This window comes from Pongo abelii, chromosome Y (genome assembly GCF_028885655.2).
Source record: "Pongo abelii isolate AG06213 chromosome Y, NHGRI_mPonAbe1-v2.0_pri, whole genome shotgun sequence".
Classification (NCBI taxonomy): domain Eukaryota; kingdom Metazoa; phylum Chordata; class Mammalia; order Primates; family Hominidae; genus Pongo; species Pongo abelii.
In genome coordinates, this window is record NC_072009.2 from 58,015,747 (window position 1) to 58,042,731 (window position 26,985).

The 26,985-nt window shown below is 36.7% G+C and overlaps 1 pseudogene; it reads left to right on the plus strand.

Annotated features, from left to right (window-relative positions):
- Window positions 1-1,627: 1,627 nt before the first annotated feature.
- LOC129053375 (protein FRG1-like) lies at window positions 1,628-19,202 on the plus strand (annotated as a pseudogene).
- Window positions 19,203-26,985: the final 7,783 nt, after the last annotated feature.

Consider the following 26,985-nt stretch of genomic DNA (forward strand, 5'->3'; position numbering starts at 1 on the left):
AATTTGTGGCAAATTGGTTAATATGTTTGAACTTCCATTTACTCATTAAGAGATCAAATACCTTTGAACCTCCGTTTACACATTTATACTTTCTGACCATTTTCTATACCTTTAGAAGACTGTGAAGATTAAATGAGGGAACATATATGCAGTAAATTGAGACAAATGTGAGGAGGAGGTCGTAGTGGTAATTTATTAGCCCTTTAGGAGAAAAATACCTGTGCACTCATATCCCCGCTTCTTTTTTAACTGGCAGATTTGTCTGAGGTTGACTGTACATACAAATATTGAGCATTTCCTCCTGGTCTCCGTGATGATAAACAGAGGTTTTGATATTTTTAGGCGAGATAGAAAGAAAGTACCAAGGAGTGAGCTGAAGCCACTGCCCTTGAGAACCCTCTCGAGGAGTCTGGGCTCATGAAGATGCCAGAATAAGTGGCAGGTATATCCTGAATGAATGTGAGATTTTTAATCTGTGAATTTCCTGTGAGGAGTGGTGAGTTATCTTCTGAAAACTTTATGATGAAAATGCAGACAAGAGTGTCTTAAGATTATCGTAATAATCATAATTAATGCTTATATAGCACTTTCAATGTGCTAAGAAATTGTTGTAGGCACTTTGCACAGTAACTTTTTTCAAATCGCTCTTGGGTTTTTATTTTTTTACTGCGATGTAATTCATAATTATAAAATTCACCCTTTTGTACAGTCAGTGGTTTTTATTATATATTCAAGAGTTTTACCACTGTCTAGTTGCTCAGCATTTTTGTCATCTCAGAAGGAAATCTCTTCCTACCCGTTAAAGCAGCCACATCCCATCCTCCCCCTCTCCTAGTCCTTGGCAACCACTAGTCTGCTATCTATGTGAAATTGCCTATTCTGAATATTTACTAAGAAATCATGCAACATGTGGCCTTTTGTATCTGGCTTCTTTCACTTATAACATTCTTGAGGTCCATCATTGTTGTAGCACTAGTTCCTTTTTATGGCTACGTAGTTCCATTGTATAGATGTAACATTTTGTTCATTCATTCATCAGTTGATGAACGTTTAGGTTGTTTCCGCTTTTTGACTATTGTGACTAAGCTAGTGTGAATAATCTTATGTAAGTATTTTTGTGGGTGTATGTTTTCATTTCCCTTGGGTATACATACTTAGGATTAAAATTGCTGGGTCATATGGTAACTCTTTAACTTTTTGAGGAACCCCAAACTGTCTCCTGTAGATGCTGTACCATTTTACATTTCCACCAGCAATGTGTGAAGATACATATTACCTCTTAATCCTCACAATAGCCTTAAGAGTTAAGTTATTATCCTAATTTTTTAAGTGGGGAAACTGACTCTCAGAGAAATTCAGTACCTTTTCCAAAAATCGCAGAGCTAAGAAGTGACAGAATCAGGATTTAAAATCTGGCAGTGTGGCTCTACAATCTGCTTTGAACTTTAACATAATATGTACAAAGCCTGAAGCAACTTCTCAGTACTGTATTTAAGAGGGCATAACAATGTAAGTCTTCCTAAATCAATAATTTATAAATGAAACAGCTTAAAAGACTTCCAAGTTTCAATCTTACGATATTTATTTATCACACAAATCAATATACCTAAACTCATCTATATAATTTATGTCCTGTAGTAAGAAGAAAAAGAGCAAAGAAGAGAAAAAGGAAGAAGATGAGGAAACCCAGCTTGATATTGTTGGTGAGTCAGTTTTCAGTGCTCTATTCTGAAAAAAGTTAACATTTCTTGAGATCTCATTGAAAATATTTTCCTGAAATATAGTTAGAAATTTGTGTTGTGTTAATATTTGTCTTAAAGTGCTTAAATATTACCTACAGTTGTAAATTCCATTTATTCTTTAGCGCAGTAGATGCTACTGATGCCTTTACTTCATTGTCAGAACAGAGCACAGGAGAGAAGAATTATAACTCTCCAACTTAGTAGGCACCATTAGACTGCTTAAGCTGGAGATTCTGATACATAATTTTAAAGGCTTAATGTAAATGTTATTCAACTAAATATATTTTACAAGTTATTTTCTTTGAACATGTATACATTTTAGTTGCAGCAGTCAGCTGTCTCTTAAACGAAGTATCTTCACAGGAAAAATCATAATTTTGTGAACTCTGAAATGAATGAAAATTTTAAATACAATATCAGAGTAGCCTGTAAATGATACTAGAGATTAACTGACCCAAACACACTTAACCAGCCTATTTTCCGTTTAGTTGTTTCCATACTTTATTTTTTCTCTTTTAAAACTTGTCAAGTTGCATTTTGAATCTTCATAAATTATGGTAGCTTAAAAAATACATAAAATATGGAATGGTATAAAGCTAATGTTCTGGAAGAATCATTGCTTTTGAAATGGCAAATCAACAATTCTAAAATTGGGGTATGTATCTAGGGTAGATATGTAGAGGTGAAATTGCTGTGTCAAAGGATAGGTGAATGTTTAACTATGTAAGAAACTGCCAAAAATTTTCTAAAGTGATTGTGCCATTTTACCCTCCCACCAAGAATGAATTAGTGCTCCAGTTACATCCCTGCCAAGAGTTGGTGGTGTTATCAGTCTTTTCTCCCAGTCTGAGTTTTACCTTTTCAGTTTCTTAATGCTGGTTTTTGGATGGACAGCTTTTTTTTTTTTTTTTTGAGATGGAGTCTCGCTCTGTCGTCCAGGCTGGAGGGCAGTGGCGCGATCTTGGTTCACTGCAAGCTCCACCTCCCAGGTTCATGCCATTCTCCTGCCTCAGCCTCCCAAGTAGCTGGGAATACAGGCACCCGCCACCATGCCCACCGTGGTGTTTTTGTGGTTTTTTTGTGTGTTCTTACTTGGGACAGGGTTTCACCATGTTAGCCAGGCCGGTCAGTAGCTTTTAATTTTTATAAATCTTAGTTTATTTTTTTTCTTTTATGGTAACTGCCTTACCTCTTTGATCTAAGAGATTTTTGCTAACCCAAAGTCAGGAAAATATTTTACATTGTCTTTTAGAGGCATCATAGTTTTAGTTTTTACATTAAATCTGTCATTAATCTCAAATTAATTTTTGGCATGGTGTGAGTTTGGTTTCAAGATTTACTTTTTTTTTTTAACATCTTGATAGCCATTTGTGCCAGCACCACTGATGTTTCCTTTTTCCATTAATCTAGTTTTGTATCTTCATAAAAAATCAATTAACTTTCTATGTATTGGTCTATTTCTGGACTCTGTTCTATCGATTGTCTGTTTTTCTGTTGGTATATTTCTCTTGATTGCTATAATTTCATGAAGTCTTGAGATCAGGTAGTGTGAGACCTCCAACTTTGTACTTACTATTAGTTTATTAATTTCTACAGTGAAGTCTGTTGGATTTTCTCAGAGAATTGTATTGAGTCCAGATCATTTGGGGGAGAATCAACATCTTAATATTGGGCCTCAATATTTCATAATTTTCAAGGTAGCAGTCTTGCATGCCTGTTTAAAAATTTATTCTTAAGTATTTTATAATTTTACACTACTGTCAATAGAACTTTTGAATTTGATTTTCCAGTTTTCTGCTGTCAGTATGTAGATCTAGAATTGATTTTTGTGTAGTGACTTTGTAGTCTGATAAGTCTGTTTCAGTTATTACTTCTAGTGGTTTGTTCATATAGAAAACTAAGAAATTTGCAATTATGTTTCCTGTGACTATCGTTTTACTTCTTTCTTTCTAATCCTTATGTCTTTTCTTGCTTTTTATTGGTTTATTATACTGTCCAGGACTTCCATAGTGTTGAACAGAAGTCACAAGAATGGGCATAATTGCATTATTTCCAAGCTTAGACAGAAAGCTTTCAGTAGTCCACCATATGGTATGATGTCTGTAGGATCTGCAGAGAAAACTTTTATCAAAATGAGGATATTCCTTTTAAACTTTGTTTCTTGGGAGTTTTTATCATAACGATGTTTAATGCTGTCAAATGCCTCTTTCTGTATCTGTTGAGATGATTATACAACTTTCTTCATTCTGCCTATGAATTACATTGGTTTCATTTTCAACTTTTAAACTAACTTTACATCCCTGAGATAAATCCCATTTGGTTGTGGTGCGCTGTCCTTTGAGATATTACTAGATTTGATTTCTAGGTTTTTTTTTTTTTTTTAAGATTTCTATATTGGTGTTGATGGGAGATATTGGACTTTTGTATCCTTCTCTTGTAATGTCTTTATTTGATTTTGGTGTCAAGGTGATATTGGGTGTCATAAAATTAGATGGGAAGTGCTGTCTCCTTCCCTGTTTTTGGAAATAGCTGTATAAGATGGGTATGATTTCTTCTTTACATGTTTGATAGGATTTACCAGTGAAGTCATCTGAACCTAGAGGGTTTGGTTTGGTTTTAGTTTTTTGTGGGAGAATTAAGATTTTTTAAGAGATATTTTCAGATTTTTCTGTTGTCAGTTTTGGTAATTTGTGTCTTTTAGGAAAATTTCATTTCATCCAAGTTGTTGGATTTATTGGCATAAAATTGTTCAGAATATTCCTTTAATATCCTTTTAATGTCTGTAGAATCTAATCTGTATTGCAGTCTCTTCATATTGGTAATTTGTGTTTTTTCTATTTTTTCCTGGATGAGTCAGTCTAGCTGGAGGTTTATCTCTTCTTTATAAGATCATTTATTTTAGATCATTAATGATCTTTTAGTACAGGGGTATTCAATCTTTTAGCTTCCCTGTACCACAATCAAAGGAGAAGAATTGTCTTGGGCCACACATAGAATACACTAACGATAAGCTGATGAGCCAAAAAAAGAAAGAAAAAGCAAAAAAATCTTATAATGTTTTAAGAAAGTTTATGAATTTGTGTTGGGCTGCATTCACAGCTGGCCTGGGCCACATGCAGCCCTAAGGTTGGACAAGCCTGTTTCAGTATTACTTATTTTCTCTTTTTTTCATTTTCTATTTCGTTTATTTTCAGTCTTTTTTTTTTTCCTCCCTTTAACTTATTTTCAGTTTACTTTGCTCTTGTTTTATTTCTTCTTAAGAAGGAAGTTAGATCTCTTCATTCCACTTTAGTTTTAGTTATAGTCAACACATTTTGCTTTCATTTTCATTCCATTCAAAATATCATCTAATTTTCCTGGTGATTTTTCTTTTCATGGACACTTGAGTTATTTAAAAGTGTATTGTTTTTAATTTCAACTACATAGAGATATTATAGGTATGTTATTGTTGCTGATTTCTAATTCATTTATAGTATAGTTGGAGAACATACTTTCTTAGTGAATTTACATGTACACTTGAAAAGAATGTGTATTCTGCAGATGTTGGTTCAGGGTTTTTTTGTTTGTTTGTTTGTTTTTTTGGAGATGAAGATACTCTCTGTTGTCCATCAGGCTGGAGTGCAGTGGCACGATCTCGGCTCACTGCAGCCTCCACCTCCCAGGTTCAAGTGATTCTCCTGCCTCAGCCTCCGGAGGAGCTGGAATTACAGACACCTGCCACCACGCCTGGCTAATTTTTTTAAATATTTTTAACAGAGGTGGGGTTTCAACAGGTTGGCCAAGCTGGTCTCAAACTCCTGACCTCAGGCGATCCACCCGCCTCAGCCTCCCAAAGTGTTGGGATTATGGGCATGAGCCGTGGCGTCTGGCATTTCAGTGTTCTTTAGATGTCAGTTAGATCAACTGGTGGAGCTTTTGACTATGCACATCTTCTTTGTCCTTACTGATTTTTTACTCATCCTACAATGTATTGACAGTTATGTTAAAATCTCCAGCTGTAATTCTAGATCTGTCTACTTGAGCAGTTTTTGCTTAAAGTATTTTGAAACTGTTATGTGTACACATTTAGGATTGTTAAATCTTCCTTATAATTTCAGTCTTTCATTTTCGTAACATTTTAACCTTTATTTGTGTTAAATGTCTTGATGCCTAGTTAAATTATTTGACCACCCTTTTGCTCCTGTCAAGCCTGGGCCTTTGTTAGTTTGTGCTTATTTATTAGGTTTTTGCCTGTAGACTTAGACAGTGACTCTTACTCTAGGAAAGGTTCATCCTCATGGGCCTCAGCCACATGTTCTAGGTATACTTGGTGAGTTCTCTCCACTCTGCTATGTCCCAAATTTGTGTGATCTCTGGCATCTCCAGTCAGCCGTCAGCAGTTCCAGTCACTCTGCATAGGCCTTGTGGAGCCTGCCTGCTGTAGGCACTACCCCCAGCCCTTGGCCCCAGACCTGCAGAGAACTTTCGCGTACTCTTTTGAGGCCTCACCTGTATGTAGGTCCCTCTTCTCCAGTACGTTATTCTATAAACTCCAAAAATGTTAGCACTGCAAGACTCTCAGCTTAGTGACAGTAACATTGCCTCATTTTTGGAGGTCTCTACCTCTCTCTGTGTGGTCAAGAAACTGCCACTGGGCAGAAAACAGAGGTGTGTGTGGCATTTGCCTCCTGTGTTTTCCTGTTCTCAAATATCACAGTCCTTTTCTGCCTTTGTTCCAATCCCCGAAAAGAGTTTTCTCAAATATTCTATCCAGTTTCAGTTTTCTTGTTGGTCATGGTGGGAGGGCAAGTCCATCTTGGCTGGAAGAGGAAGTCCTTCTGCATCTTTTTCTCTTTGTCCTTCCACTTTCTTTTGCATTGTGGATTTTCTAAACTTGCCGTATAAGTAAGCATGTGCCTATTTGTGAAGGGAAAGAAAAAAACCTTTTAATTTTTTAAAGCTGTTCTGTTGGTTGCTCACAAGGATCTGAAGGGATTGGTAAATAGGATGAAAGAAACTCTGTCTTTCACATGGAGAATACCATGTGTGACATTAATAAAAATGAGCATGTCTGTAAGCAAAGAGTTTCACTGAGCTCTGCTAGATTCAGAAGCAATTGAACTTACAACATCGTAGTTTGCAAAACACATATTTGATTTACTCAGAAACTAAAGCTAAGTAAGCTGTGGGTTAATAGAAGGTCTGTGAAGGGTACATAGACTACAGTAAGATTGGGGAAGAAAATTCCGTTTCCAAATCTAAGATATATCATTCCTTTGTGCCAAGCACATAATGAAGGCAGAGATTTAAGGGGGCCCTTAGCACAGAAGCACTGGGTTAGTCAGAAGGTGAGGTGAGCTGTCACACAGCCTTGATGCTAGAATGAGGGTGCCCTGGTAGTATCTTATCAGCCATGACACTGGTGCATCAGGCCATTTTTTTTTTTTGAGACAGGCTCTTGCTTTTTTAGTCAGGCTGGAGTGCAGTGACATGATCATGGCTCAGTGCACGCTCAACCTCATAGGCTCAAGCAATCCTCTCACCTCGGACTCCCGAGTAGCTGGGACCACAGTCTTGTACCACCATACCCAGCTAATTTCTTAATTTTTTTGTAGAGATGGGTGTCTCCTTTTGTTACCTAGGCTGATTTTGAACTCCTGGGCTTAAGTGATTCTCCTGCTTCCACCTCTCAAAGTGCTGGATTACAGGCATGCCAGACATATGTAAACATTCTAAACTATGTGAAAATATGTGAAAAGCTTTGTTAAGCATTGTGAGACAACACAGCGGGAATATTTCACCATCTGCCTATGGTTTAAAAGGAAATAACTTTAAGCATGTGTCTAAATAGCAAGTAATGTTTTAGAGCAGATTCTCTTAAATTCAGCTTGGGCGTCTGCAGCATATACACAGCTTGAGCTGTAACCTGACGTAGAGACAGGCAACTTCAGTGCCCACTGTTCTTAGGATCCACTGCTTTTTCACAGCTAAAACCCGCGAGTGGCACTGTTAAGTATTATGTTATGTTACTTTAGTCGTTAAACATATAAGCATATCTCCAAAGGTTGAATGTAGTAGGCCACTTGCAGAAAGTAGGCAGAATGCTCACATTTAATTTTTGATGATACTGTGTTTAGCTTTCTTATTCTTTGAAATCTCATTGAGAAAAAATACTGGCATCTGCTTAAAGTAATTTCTTTTTCAGTTGACAATATTATAAGTAATGTTATTGTATCATTTCCCTACTTGGACATAGTGTGAAAATTTTGAGGAGCTTGTCTGCCAGAAATTTCTTCTTCATTTGCAAAACATTAATGAGATGTTATATTTAAATGATTTTATTTAATATTAAGTGTACTTGGTGAACGTGGCATAGAACATACAAAATAAAACTAATTTAAAATTATTAACTATTACATTTATAAGAAAGACTTGCTAATCATAACACTGTTCATGATGATTCTGAATAAAGCATTATTTCTTTTACTGAAAACAATTGTAGCTGTAACTCAATCATCTAAATTGTTGTTAGTTTTATTGCTTTCTAATCGTCTTTAGCTGAAATTTTAATGTTGATTAATTTTCTTTTTCTCCATTAGTTTTGTGTGTGTGTGGAGGTAAAATACACAGAATATAGAATTTGCCAGTTTTTCTATTTTTACGTGTACACTTCAGTGGCATTTAAGTACATACACCATTTTACCTTCCCACCAGCATTGCACAGGGTTTCAGTTTCTCCACATCCTGCCCAACATTTGTTTTTCTGGTTTTCTTGGTTTCTATTTTTTGTTTGTTTTGATAATAGTATTCTAATGGGTGTGAAGTGTTATTACATGATGGTTTTGATTTATATTTCCCTAGTGACTAGTGATGTTGAGCGTCTTTTCGAGTGCTTATTGGCCATTTGTATATCATATTTGGAGCAATGTCCATGTATATCCTTTGCCCAGTTTTGAATTGTGGTGTTTGTCTCTTTGGAGTTCTCTATATAGTCTGCATATTAATTCCTTATAATGTATGTAGTTTACAAATATTTTCTCCATTCTCTGGGTTGCCTTTTACTCTGTTGACAGTGGTTCTTGATGCACGAAAGTTTTTAATTCTGATGAAGTCCAGTTTGTCTATGTTTTCTTTTGTTGCCTATGCCTTTGATGTTCTATATAAGAAATCATTGCCAAATTCATTGTCGTGAAGCTTTTCCCATTTTCTTCTAAAAGTTTTCTAACTTTAGCTGTTACATTTAGGTCTTTGGTCTATTTTAAGTTACTTTTTGTATTTGGTGTTAGATAAGGGTCCAACTTCATTTTAGCTAAAATTTTATGTATTTTAAAATTGATTATGAAAAGCATGAAATGTCTAGTTGAATAGGAAAATTTTGTGCAGTGGAATTAACTGAATCTTTAAAACCTTTTTGTTATGGAAATATCCAAACAAATCCATACATAGAAGAATATAATGAGTCCCCCATGAGCCCAGACCCCAGAATTAATTATCAATATTTTGCCAATCTCATTTCATTTGCATACACAGCCCCACACACATTTTTTCCATGAAAATTTTAAGTAAAATCACAGATATTATGTCATTTTACCCATAAGTACATAAATGTACATTTCTTAACATGGTATGTCTTTCTCTCATCACCTGTTTCATTCTTTACTTTTATACATTATACTATGTCATTATCAGACCTTGTAAAATTAACAAGAATTCCTTAATATGTCATATCCAGTTAATGATTGACTCATTTCTACTCTAGTTAAAGTACAATTTAGGGGAGGTTTGAGGATATTTTTTAACATTAAGATATAAACTTTTATAACAACTGCTAAAATAATTGTTGCTAGAATCTAACATTTCTATTGGCAAATTGGAAATTAGTATACATAGACATAGGTTCTGCTCATTTTGCTTTCAATCTAAAATCATAGTTAAGATTACTGGCTGGGCGCGGTGGCTCACACCTGTAATCCCAGCACTTTGGGAGGCAGAGGCGGGTGGATCACGAGGTCAGGAGTTCACGACCAGCCTGGCCAATGTGGTGAAACGTGTCTCTACTAAAAATACAAAAAAATTATTCGGGCATGGTGGCAGGCTCTTGTAACCCCAGCTACTCAGGAAGCTGAGGCAGAGAATTGTTTGAACCCCAGAGGCGGAGGTTGCAGTGATCTAAGATCGCGTCACTGCACTCCAGCCTGGGCGACACAGCGAGACTCCATCTCAAAAAAAAAAAAAAAAATTACTATGCTAGAAAGTCTTCCTGTAGAGGCATTTTTAAGAAGCATTATGATAGGCATTGCCTCTGGAAAGCAGGCATGAATAGATGGCTGGGATCTATCATGAGAGAGACCATTCTCCATATATCACTTTGTACCTTCACATGTTGCCTTTTGTTTTGTTTTGGTCTTTTTTTGAGACAGGAACTTGCTCTGTCACTCAGGCTAGAGTGCAGTGGCGTGATCATAGCTCACTATAACCTTGAACTTCTGGGCTCAAGTGATCCTCTTTCCCAGCTCCCCAAGTAGCTGGGATTACAGGCATGCACCCCCATGCCTGGCTGTATGTTGCTATTTTGTATTTTAAAAACCTAATCCTGACTGTGCTGGTAGTCGCGTGAATCTGTGCACATACATGCAAACAAGTACATGTAAAACTGGTGAAATCTGAATAAGCTTCATGGATTATATCAATGTCAGTTTCCTGATTCTAACAGTGTATGATACTTATGCAAGATGTCATCATTGACACAAAGTGAGTAAAGGATATGTGAGATCTTCAAAGTATTATGACTGCAAAATAAAAAGTTTTTAAAACTTAGTTATAATAACAAAGAACTCTGTGTCAAAACTAAAATATAAAGTTGAAATATCAATTTTATTTTTTAGGAATCTGGTGGACAGTAACAACCTTTGGTGAAATTTCAGGAACCATAGCCATTGAAATGGATGAGGGAACCTATATACAAGCACTCGAAAATGGTCTTTTTACCCTGGAGCTCCACACAAAGAAGGTTTGTGTCTGGAAGGGAAAATCCTGCCACAAGTGTAGATTTTAGAATATCCATTCACTTAAGCCAAACTCTTAACTAGTCTCAAACGTTTTCCAAAGGAATGGGACCGTTGCATTCGACTCTTTCATTTTTTTTAATTCCTTAATATTTACCAGCCATTGGAAAGTCCCTCTTTCTAATATAAGCATTTGAAAACATTCCGTATAGTTCCAGAAGAGTATCTTTGGAAATCGAAACAATATGAATAATTAAAATAGTAAGTGGAAAGAAAAAAGAAAACCTATTTGTGTCAAACATGTTTGAATTTCTTTTTTATTCAGACCTATTACCAAAACTAACCTGGGTGCATTTAACAATTTGAAATTTCCTCATTTTCTTTAGCCCATTAGAGGAAGCACTAATGAGATACGAAGTAATTAGAAGATAAAAAGTGGTATCATTTGGTCAGCAAGGCCACCCATTGAATAAATGAAAGCATTTAGCTTTTTTAAATAAGTGCTTATTTATGACTGTATTTTAAAACATAAAGAGAAGCTATCTCGAAAGTTATTAAATAAGCATTATATCACCCGGTCTTACTCAGTGTATAAAATTAGCACTGTAGTTAAAAGAAGGTAAAATAGATCTTGATTCCAAAGATACAGTATTACAGTGACATCAGTATATCTGAATATTCTTACATTTAATTGCAGAAGAAAATAGCCACAGTTTTTAAAGCAAAATAATGTCTTTATATTTATAGCAAATGTCAAATTTATTTTCAAATGTTTTTTCTCCAATAGTTGATGAGGGCCCTAGTCCTCCAGAGCAGTTTACGGCTGTCAAATTATCTGATTCCAGGTGAGCTTATGTTGTAATATAATTAGTAACCATTTATTTTAAAAATTTAATTGTATTCATTAAAAATTTTAGTATCTGTCTTAAGCCCATGGTAATTTTGATATAAAAAACGAAATAGCTTTTTTGAAAAGTAGATTTTGTGATCTACTTTTAATGGATTTCCTATCAATATATAATGCTAGGCTGGAAAAAAGATATGTAAGTTAAAAAGTGAAGATTAATAATTTCACACACCAAATAAGATAGATTAAAAAATAAATAGTACAAAACCTGGTTCACTGTTGCTATGATATTAAAACTCACTGTTTGGAAGTCTAAAGACAAATAGGAAGACTAAAAAAAAGAATATTGTTGAAACCAGCAGAGAATGTTACAGCATCATAACGACCAAAAGAATATTTTTACTTACTATTTTTACAGTCATTTTATAAAGTAGCCTTTTTTATTCTCACCTTGTGCAGAAGTATACAAGAATTCTTTGGGTAAAAGATACTGAAAGTGAATTTATATATTTTAGTAATTGGTTAAATCAACATGATAATGATTTCTGTTATATAATCATTAACATATAAAGGAGTAAAAGTCAATTCTGGCATCTGAGGAGATTCTTGGTAAGGTAAAAGAAATCATAATTTTAAAAAATCACATTAAGATGATTATTTCTATACTTTATTTGAAAGCCTGATAAGTAGGGTGAAAGACAAAGAATAAAAGCAGAGGAAGAAAAAATTCAGTAGTTTTAAACTGCTTTACAATTATAAACAAAAAAGGATTATAAAGAAAATTAACTGACAAATGAGGAAAATATTTGCAACAATCTTAATAGGCAGTGAGTTCTTACTCTTCATATGTATCTTGTATAGAATTCATAGCACTGAAGACCCCAGTAGAAAAATTGCGAACAATCAGATCTGAATAGAAAAATAGACAAGGGACGTTAGCAGATAATCTAAAAACTAAAAAGGAAAGGAAAAGAAAAACAATTATTATTCTAGTTAACTGATAAAATGCAAATTAGTAGGATACTGTTTTTTTCCATATCAGGTTTTCAAGTATTTTTTTAGAGTCATAATGTTTAAAAAAAATCCATGATACAAAACATACTCTGTTAATTTGAGGTAAGAATGTAAACGGAAGCAGCATTTTCTGGAAAACAGTTTGATGACATAAAGTTTTAGTAATTTATTATTTAAGTTTATAACTAAAGAGGTATAATTGAAGAATGATGAATTTTGAAAATATTTGTTATGTAATATATAAGGTACAATGTTTATATTAACAACGCAAAATATAAAACTAAATTTAAAACTGCACTGTCCAATATGGCAACAACTAGTCACATGTAGTTTTTTTTTTTTTTTTTTTTTTTGAAGTCACAGAGTCTCACTCTGTCACCCAGGCTGGAGGGCAGTGGTGTGATCATAGCTCACTATAACCTCAAATTTCTGGGCTCAAGCACTCCTCCTGCATCAGCCTCCCAAGTAGCTGGTATTACATGTGCACACCACCATGCCCAGCTAACTTCTTAAATTTTTTGTAGAGATGGTGTCTCACCATGTTGTCAAGGCTGATCTCGAACTTCTTGCCTCAAGCAGTTCTCCCATTGCCTTCCCAAAGCACAGAGATTACAGGAGTGATTCACCACTCAGCCACATGCATCTTTTGAACACTTGGAATATGTCCAGTCTAAAATTTTAGATATGTACACACCCACACACATACACATGTCCTGTTTTGATGTCCTGTAATTAATTTTCTCTCAGTTTTTAACTTTTATCTACCTTATTAATGTGCAGAATCGCCGTGAAATCTGGCTATGGAAAATATCTTGGTATAAATTCAGATGAACGTGTTGAGCGTTCAGATGCAATTGGACCAAGAGAACAATGGGAACCAGTCTTTGAAAATGTAAGTGCTGTTTATTGTTTATAAAAGCTTCCTGTCAGTTTAACACAAAGTCTGTAACAGTCAATCATAATATATTTAAAAAGAAAAAGTAGGATGTAATAGTATAATACATTAAATTGGAATAAATCAGTAAGAACATAGAGCTTTAAAGAGATCTCAAAATATAGGGCAACAAAAATAGCATTAGTACTTTTGTCCACAATTATTTCTGTATACCCTTTGTGCCTAGATATGGATCTCATTTCCATTGAAGAACCAGTCAATTTTAGGTCACAGAGTAGGAAAACAGAATCGTTCCTAAGTATCTTCTTTGTAGCAGAAATCATGGATGCTTTCAGAAACATTACGGACTGTAAGTGAACAGTGGAGCTAGCTAAGACCAAGTTGTGACAATTTGCGTATAAAATATAAATAATAATAGTTCATTAAAGTAAATTATCTCTAAAAGACTTTCAGTTCATAAGCTTGAAATAGTGTATGAAAAGATAGTTTTAATATAAGAAAAAAAGATAATATACTAATTCTTAATTTTAGTAAGTAGACAGTTGTAGTATATGGATGTTTTGTTAAATCTTTGTTGATACAGAGTACATAATTTCCTTTTTCTGTTTGTGCGAGAAGTAAAGATTGAACAAAAATATGTGAGTGCTAAACTGTCTTTAAAAAGTAGATAACTGTATCAAAAACAGTAAGGACCAGTGGGCACCATGCAGAACAAACAAATAGAAGATAAGCTCAGCCTTTGAGTAGCAGCTTTGGTAGTATACAATAATGAACTGAAAATAGGAACTCAGCAGTGTTTTCTAAGATGACAGATTAAAGAAACATCCCACCAGAAAGAGGTAATCACTTAGACTAATTTCCTCATCTCCTAGGATAAAATCTTAAGTCAGTGACTTGAAAACTATTTTGACCCAATCCATTGAGAAATGCATTTTTACATTGCAGCCCAGCACACACATATGTGTAACTGAAGCAAGAGTTGTACTTAACAATACTTGTCCATGTGTTATGAACCTTGATATTTCTTATTCTCTTTTACCCCTTCCTCTGTGTGTCTGTGTGTATTCCTTTTCCCCCCTACCCACCCAACACCATTCAGGAAACACTACATTGATTTCATTACCTGCTAATGTGTTGCAACCCCTTTTAGATGATCCTACTGGTTATGATGAGATGCTTCTAATAAAAGTTATACCAGTAGAAAATGCCAATATTTCATAAGGCCGGGATGATGACTTAGATAGTACTAATAATACAATACTTTAGGACAGTTCATTCCATTTTATTTTTAGGAAGGACACTAAGTTTCAAAAATTTAGATTTAAATGAAAGAGGGTCTTAAAACTCTATTGCAAAAAGGACTCAGCTGAATAATCTGTGGCACAGGTTTAAATCACCTTGGACCACACCGCCATGTTCCAGGACTCACCAGGAGCCATCCAGATGAGAGACCACCCAGCCCTTGTGACATGACTAAGAAATTAAATCCATGTTATCAGCATGTTTTTAACTGGATGTGATATAAGGTTAACATATTTTGTAATCATTGTATTTATAAATATTTTGTCTAAATGTTACGGTATTCCAAGTTTTCCAAAAGAATCAACCAAATACAAGTTATAAATAATGTTACATTTGTTACGGGAGTTAAGCTAACCAAATTTATGACCCAGATTTAGATACAAAAGAAAATCAGTTTTTAAAGTTTTGTTTAATAGAAAGCAGTGTAATATATCAAACATTAAACAACTAAAAATGTATATGAATATTTATTTTCACACACAAAAGTCCCTCAGACATTAACTCTTAAATTCAAAACACCAAAGGCATTGTATATACCTTTTCATGTTTTCTAATTGTGAAGAAAATAAATTTTACTTAAAATGCTAATATTTGAATGAAGTATGCAATCATAATTATGTTCTTGTCTTTAAAGTTAATTTTTCAAACAGAATTAAATCATTTTTATCTTCAGTAGATCTTTTAGGAAGGAAGCAATCCTACCTCATCTAATTAGAATTTAATCTTACTAGGAAGATACACTACAAATGTTTATTGTGGTCATCTTTGAATAGTAAAATGAAAGGTGATTTTGGTTTCCTTTTCTGTATGTTCTTGTATTATATTTTTCAGGTTTTTCTCTAAGTTCTTTTCTGTGATTTTTAAATCAGGGAGGAAAAATTAATTCAGTCTAAACACTTAATGTTTCTTCTACAGGAAGTATCCTCATGGCTATTTTGTTATTTTGTTTCAGTTAGGGGAAAATGGCTTTGTTGGCCTCAAATAGCTGCTTTATTAGATGCAATGAAGCAGGGGACATAGAAGCAAAAAGTAAAACAGCAGGAGAAGAAGAAATGATCAAGGTAATTATGACATTTTATACAGATGACTGCATTCACACATGCAGTGTGACTGTATCTCTTTAAAATGTTAAGTCTTCATTTACTGTCACTTTAAATATTTAGTTAATAGCTTTTTATAATGTGGTGTTTCAAATAGACTCATTTTTAAATATAAATCCCATACCTGATGGCTTGTTTATACAATGTGGTAGAGAAATCAGTGCATCTAGGAGCTACCTTGCCATTATCTCCATGGATTAGTATCTTTTTCTGTTAGTTCCACATGCTCTTTTTAAGCTTTCATTTTCTTGTTTTCTTGCTCGTATTTTAAAATCTAATTTTTAAAATAGATAACATGTACACGTGGTCCAACATTTTTCAATAAAAGCATATGAAGATGAAGACGTATGCCTGCCATGCATCTTACTCACCTGTGTCCCAGCTCCTGTTCCTCTATCCTTTTGTTTTGTTTTTTTATAGCCTCCTAAAATTTATTTATAAACATACGAATATATTTATAATTTTCAACTGTTTTACACTAAAGGCAGCCTCCTCTATAATCTTCTTGACTTTGATTTTTTTTTTTCCTTAAAATTGTATCTTGGAGAGTTTTCTACTATTAGTTTGAATGTAGAAAGTTTTCTCTTTTTCTTGCTTTTCCTCTCTTTCTCTCTCTCTTTTTTAACAGCCACATAATATTACATTTTAGGGATATACCTTAATTTAGTCTTTTATAGATGGAAATTTAGGCTGTTTACAGTCTTTTGCTCTTATAAACAGTGCTGCAGTACATAACATTGAATATGTGTCAATTTGTAGATGTGCGGGTGGTCCTGAAGATAAATTTCCAGAAGCAGAATTACCAGGTCGGGGTATACGCGTTTGTATTTAGGTAATGCTTGAGCTTCTGTGATGATAATCACTCTATGAAACATAAAAAATCATAGCAGAACTTCTGGGGCCTTAGCCCTTTCATTTTAAAAATATTTTTATTTATAGTACCAGTCTTCTTTGCATTAGGAGAAACATGAATCACATAAAACATGATTTTTATTTTATTTTTAAAATTTGTGTGCATCACTAAGCTAGAAATTCCCTCATCCGTAGTCAGATGCGTTATCCATTGCACCAGTAGCCTGTGCCCTCCCTAATCCTACTCTTTGTTTCACATCATTGTAAAAGTTACACAGACATCTTCATATCAAGGTGAAATTCTAAATAATACTGTTAATATAACCTAGATAAGTCAGGTAGTTAACTGGAATTTGATGAAAACATTTAAGGCTTAATTTTTTACACTCAAAAAAGCCACTGATCTTTAATGATAAACATATACCAGGATGTGTCTAAAGAATAACTCCTTCCTTCTTGACACATGGTTTTTCTGTGTCTTGGCATTCCATCACAGTACTGAGCATCCTGAACCTTGCTTTGTTTGTCTCTGTTGGGAATCACAGGTTGCATCCAGTCTGACCCAGATTTGCTCTGTAAGGCATTGTGGGGGCCAGAGTGGAAGGTTCTAAGAGAGGGGGCAAATGCCTTTTCTAAAATGCCCTTCGTTCTTATAATTAGAGCATAAAAATTTATGTTACATTTTTCTCTACTACCAGTGTAATTTAAAAGCATCTATCAATTCTCTGTATGTGCTACATGTTAGATTTCCAGTCATATGTTTGATTTTCTTTTTAGAATAGTCTTTAGTCTTGATTTCAGATAATTTCAAATCTAAAGATCAAAACAATTCCAATCTAAAATGTAGGTATTTTCTTACAGTTAGAGAAGTGAAATGTTATATTTTTTTCATTGCATGCATCCGGCACATGCGTTGTAGTCTTGAGTTTCCATAATGCTCCTGTGAGGTGGATGTGAGCTCAGCCTTACAGACAGGAAGACAACTTCTGACCCTCCTTACATCCTCATGGTTTTTGTCAGTCAGTTCATGGAAATCACAGTGATTTCAAGGGGTGGTAAGACAGGATGTGTACCCAGGCCCAGCTGACTCCAGAGGCCACTCTCAGTATTTCATAGCACACTGCTTCTCAGGAAACAGGTCATTGAGGAAATGCAGATGGGTTTGTGACTTACATTTAATTTTACTTATTTATATTTTATTGTATCATGTTTAAATTATTTTTCATCTGGATATCATCACAAAAGTGTTATTGAAGGCAACAATTGCAAATATATGTGCAGTGCTTTGCACTTATACAAAGATACAAAGATACTTACACAAAGACTGCATTTTTCACTAGTTAAAGAAATTTTCAGACGAAATACAAAGTTTTCTGGGTCTCTTTGGTTAGTCAAGTACTTGGAAGCTCTGAACAGTGATTATTTAGGACTCTTTTTGTACCATTTAATTGCAGGCTCTCCTAATCTCTGTCAGCCCTTCACCTTTATGACCTTGCCTTGTCTACCAGAATACAGATCCCTCTTACTAAAGGTAGCATTGTGCTACAGGCCCTAGCAGGGAATGTTTTCAGGTCTGGGACCCCTCTAATCAAAACTGTCACAAAAATGTCATTGGCACAAACACTTTGTTTGTCATCACTTTCTAAGCAGTCCTGGAACTGGACTCTGGCCACAGAGATCCCTCAGGAGACGTGAGTCCTTACCATTGCCAATTGCCTGTTCTGTGGGCAATCCTAATTGTTGAATGCAGATCAATTAACTTATGACATGTGATAGTAAACATCTCTCCAAACTTAGGAGGATATAAGAAGTTAGTAAAAGAGGTGCGTTCCAATTAATTAAAAACAAGTTGTGTAATGCTAAAAATTTTAATACTTTGGTAATAGTCTGTGCAATGTAAAATAGCTATTAAGCTTTCAATCTGATCAAATGAACACTTCTCTACTAGGGATAATTTGATCCCAGTGTATTCACTTGGCGACAAAATTAAATTAACGATTGCTTTATTGCCTAGCAGGATCTGATGCGTAAAATGTTTCTGAAATAATTTTGTCTGTAGTGTTTCTGACACAAGGGCTGTGGAGGAAGAATGTGATAGCACTTACTCATATAGATTATTTATATGAAGTAAAAACACATAGCCAGAACCTGTCTTTTTCTGAATATAGTTGCTCAGTTAATTTTTTCTTCTGCATAAGAAATCATCTCGAATGTTCTTATGTGATACGTAAAGTGGGGAAGGTGGAAGATAAACATATAACCCATTGGATTCTCTTTTCCAATATCTAGATTAGATCCTGTGCTGAAAGAGAAACCAAGAAAAAAGATGACATTCCAGAAGAAGACAAAGGAAATGTAAAACAATGTGAAATCAATTATGTGTACATATGCTTTTCCTTTTAGACCTACAGATTTGACAGTGAAGTGCTTCTCAAAGTGCTTTCAAAATAAATTACCTAATTAGCTGGGGATGTTGGTGCATGCGTGTAGGCCCAGCTACTCAGGAGGCTGAGACAGGAGGATTGTTTGAGCCCAGGAGTTCGAGGCTGCAGTGAGCTCTGATCACCACTGCATTCCAGCCTGAGTGACAGAGCAAGACCCTGTCTGAAAAAATGAAAACTGATGGACAAGAAGAGGTAACACAATGTAGCCTCTAGGACAGAGCACTGAGCTAAATGCTTTTCTTTTCTTGGGGGTTCAGTTTTCCTAATCACCCTACCAGCTCTCAAAGCTAGTGAGTCGGGTTAGTCAATCTCTCTATTCATTCATAGAATGGGCATGATGCCAGTCAAAGGCTGTGCTATGGCCAGGACACAGGGGACTCCAGCCAGCGTGCCCTAATAGAAGTGGGGCCTTGTGCTACCCAGTCAATGAGTGGCCCTCCTCTTGAGAGGTCACAAAAGTCATGTTTGTTGTTCAAAAGCTCCAGCTTATTAAAAAAAATACAATTAGACTTTTTTTTTTCTCCCCCAAGACGGAGTCTCGTTCTGTCCCCCAGACTGGCTCACCCTCCATGGGATGAACTCACTGTCCAACCAGTCCCAATGAGATGAATCAGGTACCTCAGTTGGAAATGCAGAAATCACGCATCTTCCATTGATCACACTGGGAGCTGCAGACCAGAGCTCTTCCTATTTGGCCGTATTGGAATGAGAGTTTAATGATCTAATCAATTTAATATATCATATTAACAGAGTAAAAGATATAAACCGCACAATCATCTCAAATAATGCAGAAAAGTCAATTGACAATATTAATCATCTTTTCAAGATAAAAAAACACTCAATAAACTAGAAATAAAAGGAAACTAACATAACAAAAGATATGTAAATAACTCATCACCAACTGGGTTCAACAGCTCATGCCTATAGTCCCAGCAGTTTGGGTGGCTGAGGTGGGTAGATGATTTTAGGTCAGGAGTTCCAGACCAGCCTGACCAACATGGTGAATCCCTGTCTCTACAAAAAATATTAACAGTAGCTGGACGTTGTGGTGTGTGCCTGTAGTCCAAGCTACCAGGGAGGCTGAGGCATGAGAATAGCTTGAACTCAGGAGGTGGAGGTTGCAGTGAGCCCAGATCATGCCACTGCACTCCAGCCTGGGTGATAGAGCAAGATCCTATCTCAAAAAAACAAAAACAACAACAAAAGCAAAAAAACGAAAACAATCCACTAGTATTATACTGAATTCTGAAGTGTGGAAAGTTTATCCTCTAAGATTAATAATAAGGCAAGATATTCACTGTTGCCACATCTATTCAAAAATAGCAGTGAAGGTCCTGGCAAAACAACTAGGCAACGAAAAAAAGAAAAGATCCACATTCTAAAGGAAGAAGTAAAATTACCTGTTACTTATGATATGATGTTATATACAAAAAATCCTATATGCTGAAAACAATATCTGTTAGAACTAATAGTTGCATTTAGCAAAATTGCAGAATACAAAATTAAGTGTGTTTCTCTTCATTACAATGTGTACAATCCAAGTTTTTAAAATTCCATTGAAAATAGCATTAAGAAGAATATACTTTGGAATAAACAAGCAAAGAGATGTAAGACTAGTATACTAGAAGTTGCAAGATGTTGCTGAAGAAAAGTCACAAACAATGGGGAAGATATTCAATATTTATAGATTAGACAATTGAAAAGATATCCCATATTCATAAGTTAGAAAACAATATTCTTAAGTCTATACTAGTGAAATCAACAACATTAAATGCAATAGCTATATAAATCAGAACAATATTTACTTGCAGAAATACAAAATTCTAAAACCTAGGAAATCTCAAGACTGAAAATAGCCAATTAAACTTGTAAAAGAATGTCAAGTAGGGAGCCCCCACAATTTTTAAATCAAAAACTAATTGCAGTGCTGTTGAACTCTTTTCAAATGTGGTATTTTGAGGCCAGGTTCTATGACTTTGTGAGGCTGAGGTAGGAGGAGTCCTTGAACCCAGGAGTTTAAACCACACTGAGCATCATAGTGAGAACACCCATCGCTAAAAAAAAATTAAAATTAAAATTAACCTGGCAATGTGACATGACCCTGTAGTCTCAGCTATTCCAGAGGCTGAGGTGAGAGGATTGTTTAAGCCTGGGAGAGCAAGGCTGCAGTGAACCATGGTCGCACCAGTGCACCCCAGCCTGGATGACAGAGAACCTATCTCAAAAAGTAAAAAGGAGAAAATCTAAAAATAAATGTATTAAATCAAGACATGTAGACATAGTAAATAATAGAGACCCCCCTCTCCACAAAAGCCTTGTATAAATGGTCAAAATGATCTTCAACAAGGGTGCAAAGGCCAACCTATGGAGAGGGAATAGTCCCCTTTTAACAAAAAACGGTATGAAGACTTGCTATCAACATGTAAAATATAGAAGTCAGAATTGTAGTTTATACTATATTTTTTAAAAAACTCAAAATGTGTAAGTCTGAAAGCCTTACACAAAAATATAAGGGAAAAATATCCAAAATTAAGCCATGGAATTTGGCAATGGGTTCTTGACTGCCAGCAGCCCCACATCCCTGGAGCATCCATCCGCTCACCGCTGCCTGATGCTGGGTCCTTCCACACCTGTCACACTGCTTTGTGAGGGGCTCTGAGGGGCACGAGCCCGGACAGCACGCCGAGCACAGGGCACAGGCCGGGCGTTCTCGGGCTATTGGAGGGCAGGCTGTCCCCATGACCGCCTCAGGCGCCGGAGGGAGGACAGCTTGATCCGAGTCTGCGGAAGGAGGAAGAAGCTCGTTTCCTGAGCCAGCAGGGACACAGAGGCGGATGCGGGACACAGGGACACAGGGGTGGATGCCATAAAAATATGTGGCATATATTTTGAAACATGGCCGCAATTTGAATAATTAGAATATCTAAAATCTCCGAAGATTGTTATGCTGAAACTGCAGCAAAATTTATCATTCCAGTGACTACAGGGAATTTTTAATAGTTGTTATTTTTATAATAAAATTAAACTTTAATGAAATCACTGACTTTCAAACTTCAGCAAGAGTACAAATATTCAGCCAGAGGTATCAGTTCCCGGTTTCTGCTCCGGGTCCTCTCTGGTCTCCCACAGACCCTCCTACATCACCCAGGTCTAAGGGGCCACCTGACCTGGCCTGCGTCCCCTCGTCCCTCCCCTTCCCCACCCAGCTCCTGCAGCGCCCTCCTGGGGCAGGGGTGGCGAACCGTCCAGAGCGGGAGGCTCCCTCACCCAGGGCAGCACCCCTCCGCCCCTCTCCGCACCTGCCCAGCCCCTGGCAAAGGAATCGCCTGGGCCTGGCCCACTGCCCGCCCCCCAGTGCCTGCCCTGTGCCTGCAACGGCGACGCTGCCAACAAGAGGTGCCAGAGGCCGCAGCGCAGCCTGCCCAGGGTGCAGGTTCCCACTCACCTGGGAGCGGGGGCACGTCCCTCCCGGTAGGCGATGGAGTTAAGATTGTTGCCTTATTTATTTTACTTAAAACTGGTGGTAGAATGTTACTATTATATGAAGTACCCATGACTCTGTCAGTAAATTTGAGTAAACGTTTATTAGTTTTTGTCAGTTTAACTAGTTCTTTTGTTTCTGTTATTAAGGTGAAATTTAACTTCTATCTGAAATCAGTAAGATACAGAGAGATTTTAATGATGAGTGAATATTTTTTTCTCAGGGGGAACTGAATTATGAATTGAATGAATGAATTATGAATTAAATGAATGAATTCATTACCAAGGTAGAGAGGACACTAACCAATTGGTAGTTTTAATCAATCTATATTCCCTCCCTCCTCCCTCTTTGTTTTTTGTTTGTTTCTTTGTTTTTGAGACAGAGTTTTGCTCCGTCTCCCAGGCTGGAGTGATGTGGCGCGATCTTGGCTCACTACAACCTCCGTCCCCCACGTTCAAGCGACTCTCCGCCTCAGACCCCCGAGTAGCTGGGATTACAGGCGCCAGCCACCATGCCCAGTTAATTTTTGTGTTTTCATTAAAGGCGAGGTTTCACCACATTGGCCAAGCTGGTCTCAAACTCATGACCTCGGGTGATCTGCTCACCTTGGCCTCCCAAAGTGTTGGGATTACAGGCGTGAGCCACCAGTCCCGGCCCCTCCCGCCCTTCTGTATTATGACCATCTGTACCTAGCATTTAGCTCCCACTTATGAGAGAGAACATGCAGTATTTTGTTTTTTGCTTTTGCGTTAGCTTCCTGGAAACAGTGCATCCATGTTGCTTCAAATGGCATAATTTTGAGTTTTTTATGGCTGTATAGTATTCCATGAGTCTTTATCCAGACCACCACTGCTGGACGCCTGGGTTAAGTGTATGTCTTTGTGATTGTGAATACTGCTGTGATAAAAATATGGCTACATGTGTCTTTTTGGTAGGATATTTGTTTTCTTTCGGGTATATACCCAGTAATGGGGTTACTGGGTTGAATGGTAGTTCAACTCTCAGTTCTTTAAGAAATTCCCAACCTGCTTTCCACAGTGGCTGAACTAATTTACATTCCTTCAGAAAGTGTATAAGTGTTCTCTATTCTCTAAATCTTCACCGATATGTGTTTTTCTTTTGACTTTTCAAAAAAAGCCATTCTGACTGGTGTGAAATGGTATTTCATTTCGGTTTTGATTTGCATTTCTCTAATAAATAATGATGATGAGCACTTTTACATATGTTTGTTGGGTGCTTTTGTGTATGTCTTCTTTTGAGAAGTGTCTGTTCGTGTCCTGTTACCCACTTTTTAATGGAGTTACTTGCTGCTTGCTTGTTGATTTGTTTAAGTTCCTTATAGGTTCTGAATAATAGACCTCTGTTAGATGCGTAGTTTGTGAATATTTTCTTTCATTCTGTGGGTTATCTCTTTACTACCTTGATAGTTTCTCTTGTTGTGCAAAAGTTTTTCAGTTTAATTAAATCCCACTTGTCAATTTTTGTTTTAGTTGCAATTGCTTTTGGGGACTTAGCCATAAATTATTTGCCAAGGCCATTATCAAGAAAAGTATTTCCTAGGTTTTTTCTAGGCGTTTTATAGCTTGAGATTTTACATTTAACTCTTTAATCCATCTTAAGCTAATTTTTGTATTTGGTGAAATATGGGGGTCTAGTTTTCTTCTTCTGCATATGACTAGCCAGTTATCCCCGGATTATTTATTAAATAAAAAGTTTTTTTCCCATTGCTTACTTTTGTCAACTTTGTTAAAGATGTGATGGTTGCAGGCACGTGGCCTTAGTTTCTAGTACTCTAGTCTGTTCCATTGGTCTATGTGTCTGTTTTTCTACCAGTACCATGTTGTTTTGATTACTATAGTCTTCTAGTATTGTTTGAAGTCATGTAATATGATGTCTCTAGCCTATGTCTCTAGCTTTAGTATTGCTTTGGCTGGTCTACTCAGACTCCTTTTAGGTTCCATATAAATTTTAGATGTTTTCTATTTTGTGAAAAATGACATTAGTAGTTTGATAGGAAAAGCATTGAATCTGTAAATCGCTTTGAGCAGTATACTCATCCGCACGCAGATGATACTCTAGTGTATGTTCTGTGGTTGATGAGTGAAGTGTATTGTAATTCCAAAAGGTCAAGCCGGACCCTACCCCTGCCCGGCTCCTCCTCTGCCAGAGCTCGAGACCTCTAGCCAGGGGCCCTCTGCAGCCACTGGAGATGGGACTGAGGGCCACTTCCCGCCCCAGTGCAGCTGCTACAGGGCAGACCGCCTGGCTTTGCCGCAGTCACAGGGACATCTGGCCCTGCTTCCGAGATATGGGGAGTGCGGGCGGGCTCGGGAGTTGCCTGGAGACTACTGCCTGCACACAGAAGGCGGCTGCAGCTTGGGTGCCCAGGCGGGCTGGAGGTGCATGGCCTGGTCGGCCTCGGGATCGCCAGCGTGCCCAGCCTGAGGGCCCCCAGGCCGTGCCTCCCACCCACTCCTCCACCTGAGGGAGATCAGGGCTGCTGCCATGGGCACTCGGCAGTCACCCCGTGTGGGGTTGAGCGGCGGGTTCTCAGGTCTCGCTCCTGTGCAGCCGCCGCCGTGCAGAATGCCTGGCTTGACCACAGCCACTGGGACACCAGGCCCTGGCTCTTCTAGGCTGGGAGCGCAAGCGGGCTCGGGGGTTGCCAGGCAGCTGCTGCCTGCACACAGAGGGCGACTGCAGCTTGGGCGCCCAGGCAGCGGTGCATGGTCTGGTTGGCCTCTGGAATGCGTGTGCGCCAGGCCTGATGGCCCCCCTGGTGGTGCCACCTGCCCTGGTCTTCCTCTGCTGGAGCCTGGAGCAGCTGGAATGGCCACTCTGCAGTCACAGGGGATAGAGTTAAGTTTTCTTATCCCATGCATGCACACAAAAAGGTAACTATTCTGTGAGGTAATTGACATGTTAATTGACTTCACTTTGGTAATCATTTCACAATGTGCATATGAACGCATCACATGTATGATTTTTATTTCTCTATTACACCTTAGTAAAGCTGAAATAATTAACAGTCACAGTTGGACACTTCAATACCTCATTTTAATTAATGGAGAGAAAAACCAGACAAAAGCTTCCTGAGAAATACAAGACTTAAAAAACAGTATAAGCCACTGAGAGCTAATACACATATACAGGACAGTCCAACAACAGCAGAGTATACATTCTTTTCAAGTGTATATGGAACTTTCTCTAGGATAGGCCATATCTTCATCCACAAAATATGTCCTAATCATTTTTAAAAGTTTGAAATCATACAAAATATAATTTGCAACCACAATGGAAGAAACAACAGATACATAAGTGAAAACTGGAAAATTCACAAAAATGTGGAAATTAAACAATACGGTCTTCAGCTACCAGTGAGTGAAAAAATAAATCACAAGCAACATTATAAAATATTTTGAGACAAATTAAAATAAAAACAAAACATACCAAAAATTAATGAATGCAGTGAAAGTAGGGTTCAAAGGAAAATGTATGGATATAAACAACTACATTTAAGAAAAAATCTCAAAGCAATATCCTCACTCTATACCTAAAGGCAGTGGAAGAAAACAAAAAAAGACTAAATCCAAAGCTAGCAGAAGGAAAGAAATAATAAAGAGCATAATTAGAGCATAAATCAATAAAATAGAAGGTTGGAAAACAGTAGAATGAATCAGCATAGATTCTTTGAAAGATCAAGCCTTTTGCTATATTGACTGAGCAAAAGATGGAAGACTAATTATTAAAATAATAAATGAAAGCAGAGTCATTACTACCAACTTTACAGAAATACAAAAGGATTACAGGAGTATACTGTGTGGACAACTGTCTAACAACAAATTAGGTGCCCTGGATGAAATGGACAAATCATTAGAAAGACACAAACTACCAAAGTGGCTCAAGAAGAAAAAGAAAATCTGAATAGACCTATAACCTAGGAGCTTGAATTAGTAATCAAAAGCGATTAACAAAGAAACATTTATGACCAAATATCTTCATTAACTGGTGAGTCAAGCTAACATGTAAAGAATTAATACCATTTCTTCTCAAACTCTTCTGACAAAATATATGAAGAAGGAATACTTGCTAATTCATTTTTTGATAACAGCATTATCCTTATCCCAAAGCCAAAGAGAGCACAAAAAAGAGAACTACAGCACAATATCCCTTATGAATATATAAGCAAAAATCTCAGCAAAATACTAGCAATACTAATAAAATACTAGCAGCAATGCTGTATAATCAAAGGATTGTAAACTATCACCCTGTGAGATTTATCCCCAAAATGCAAGGGTGGCTCAACATATAAAAAATCAATCAG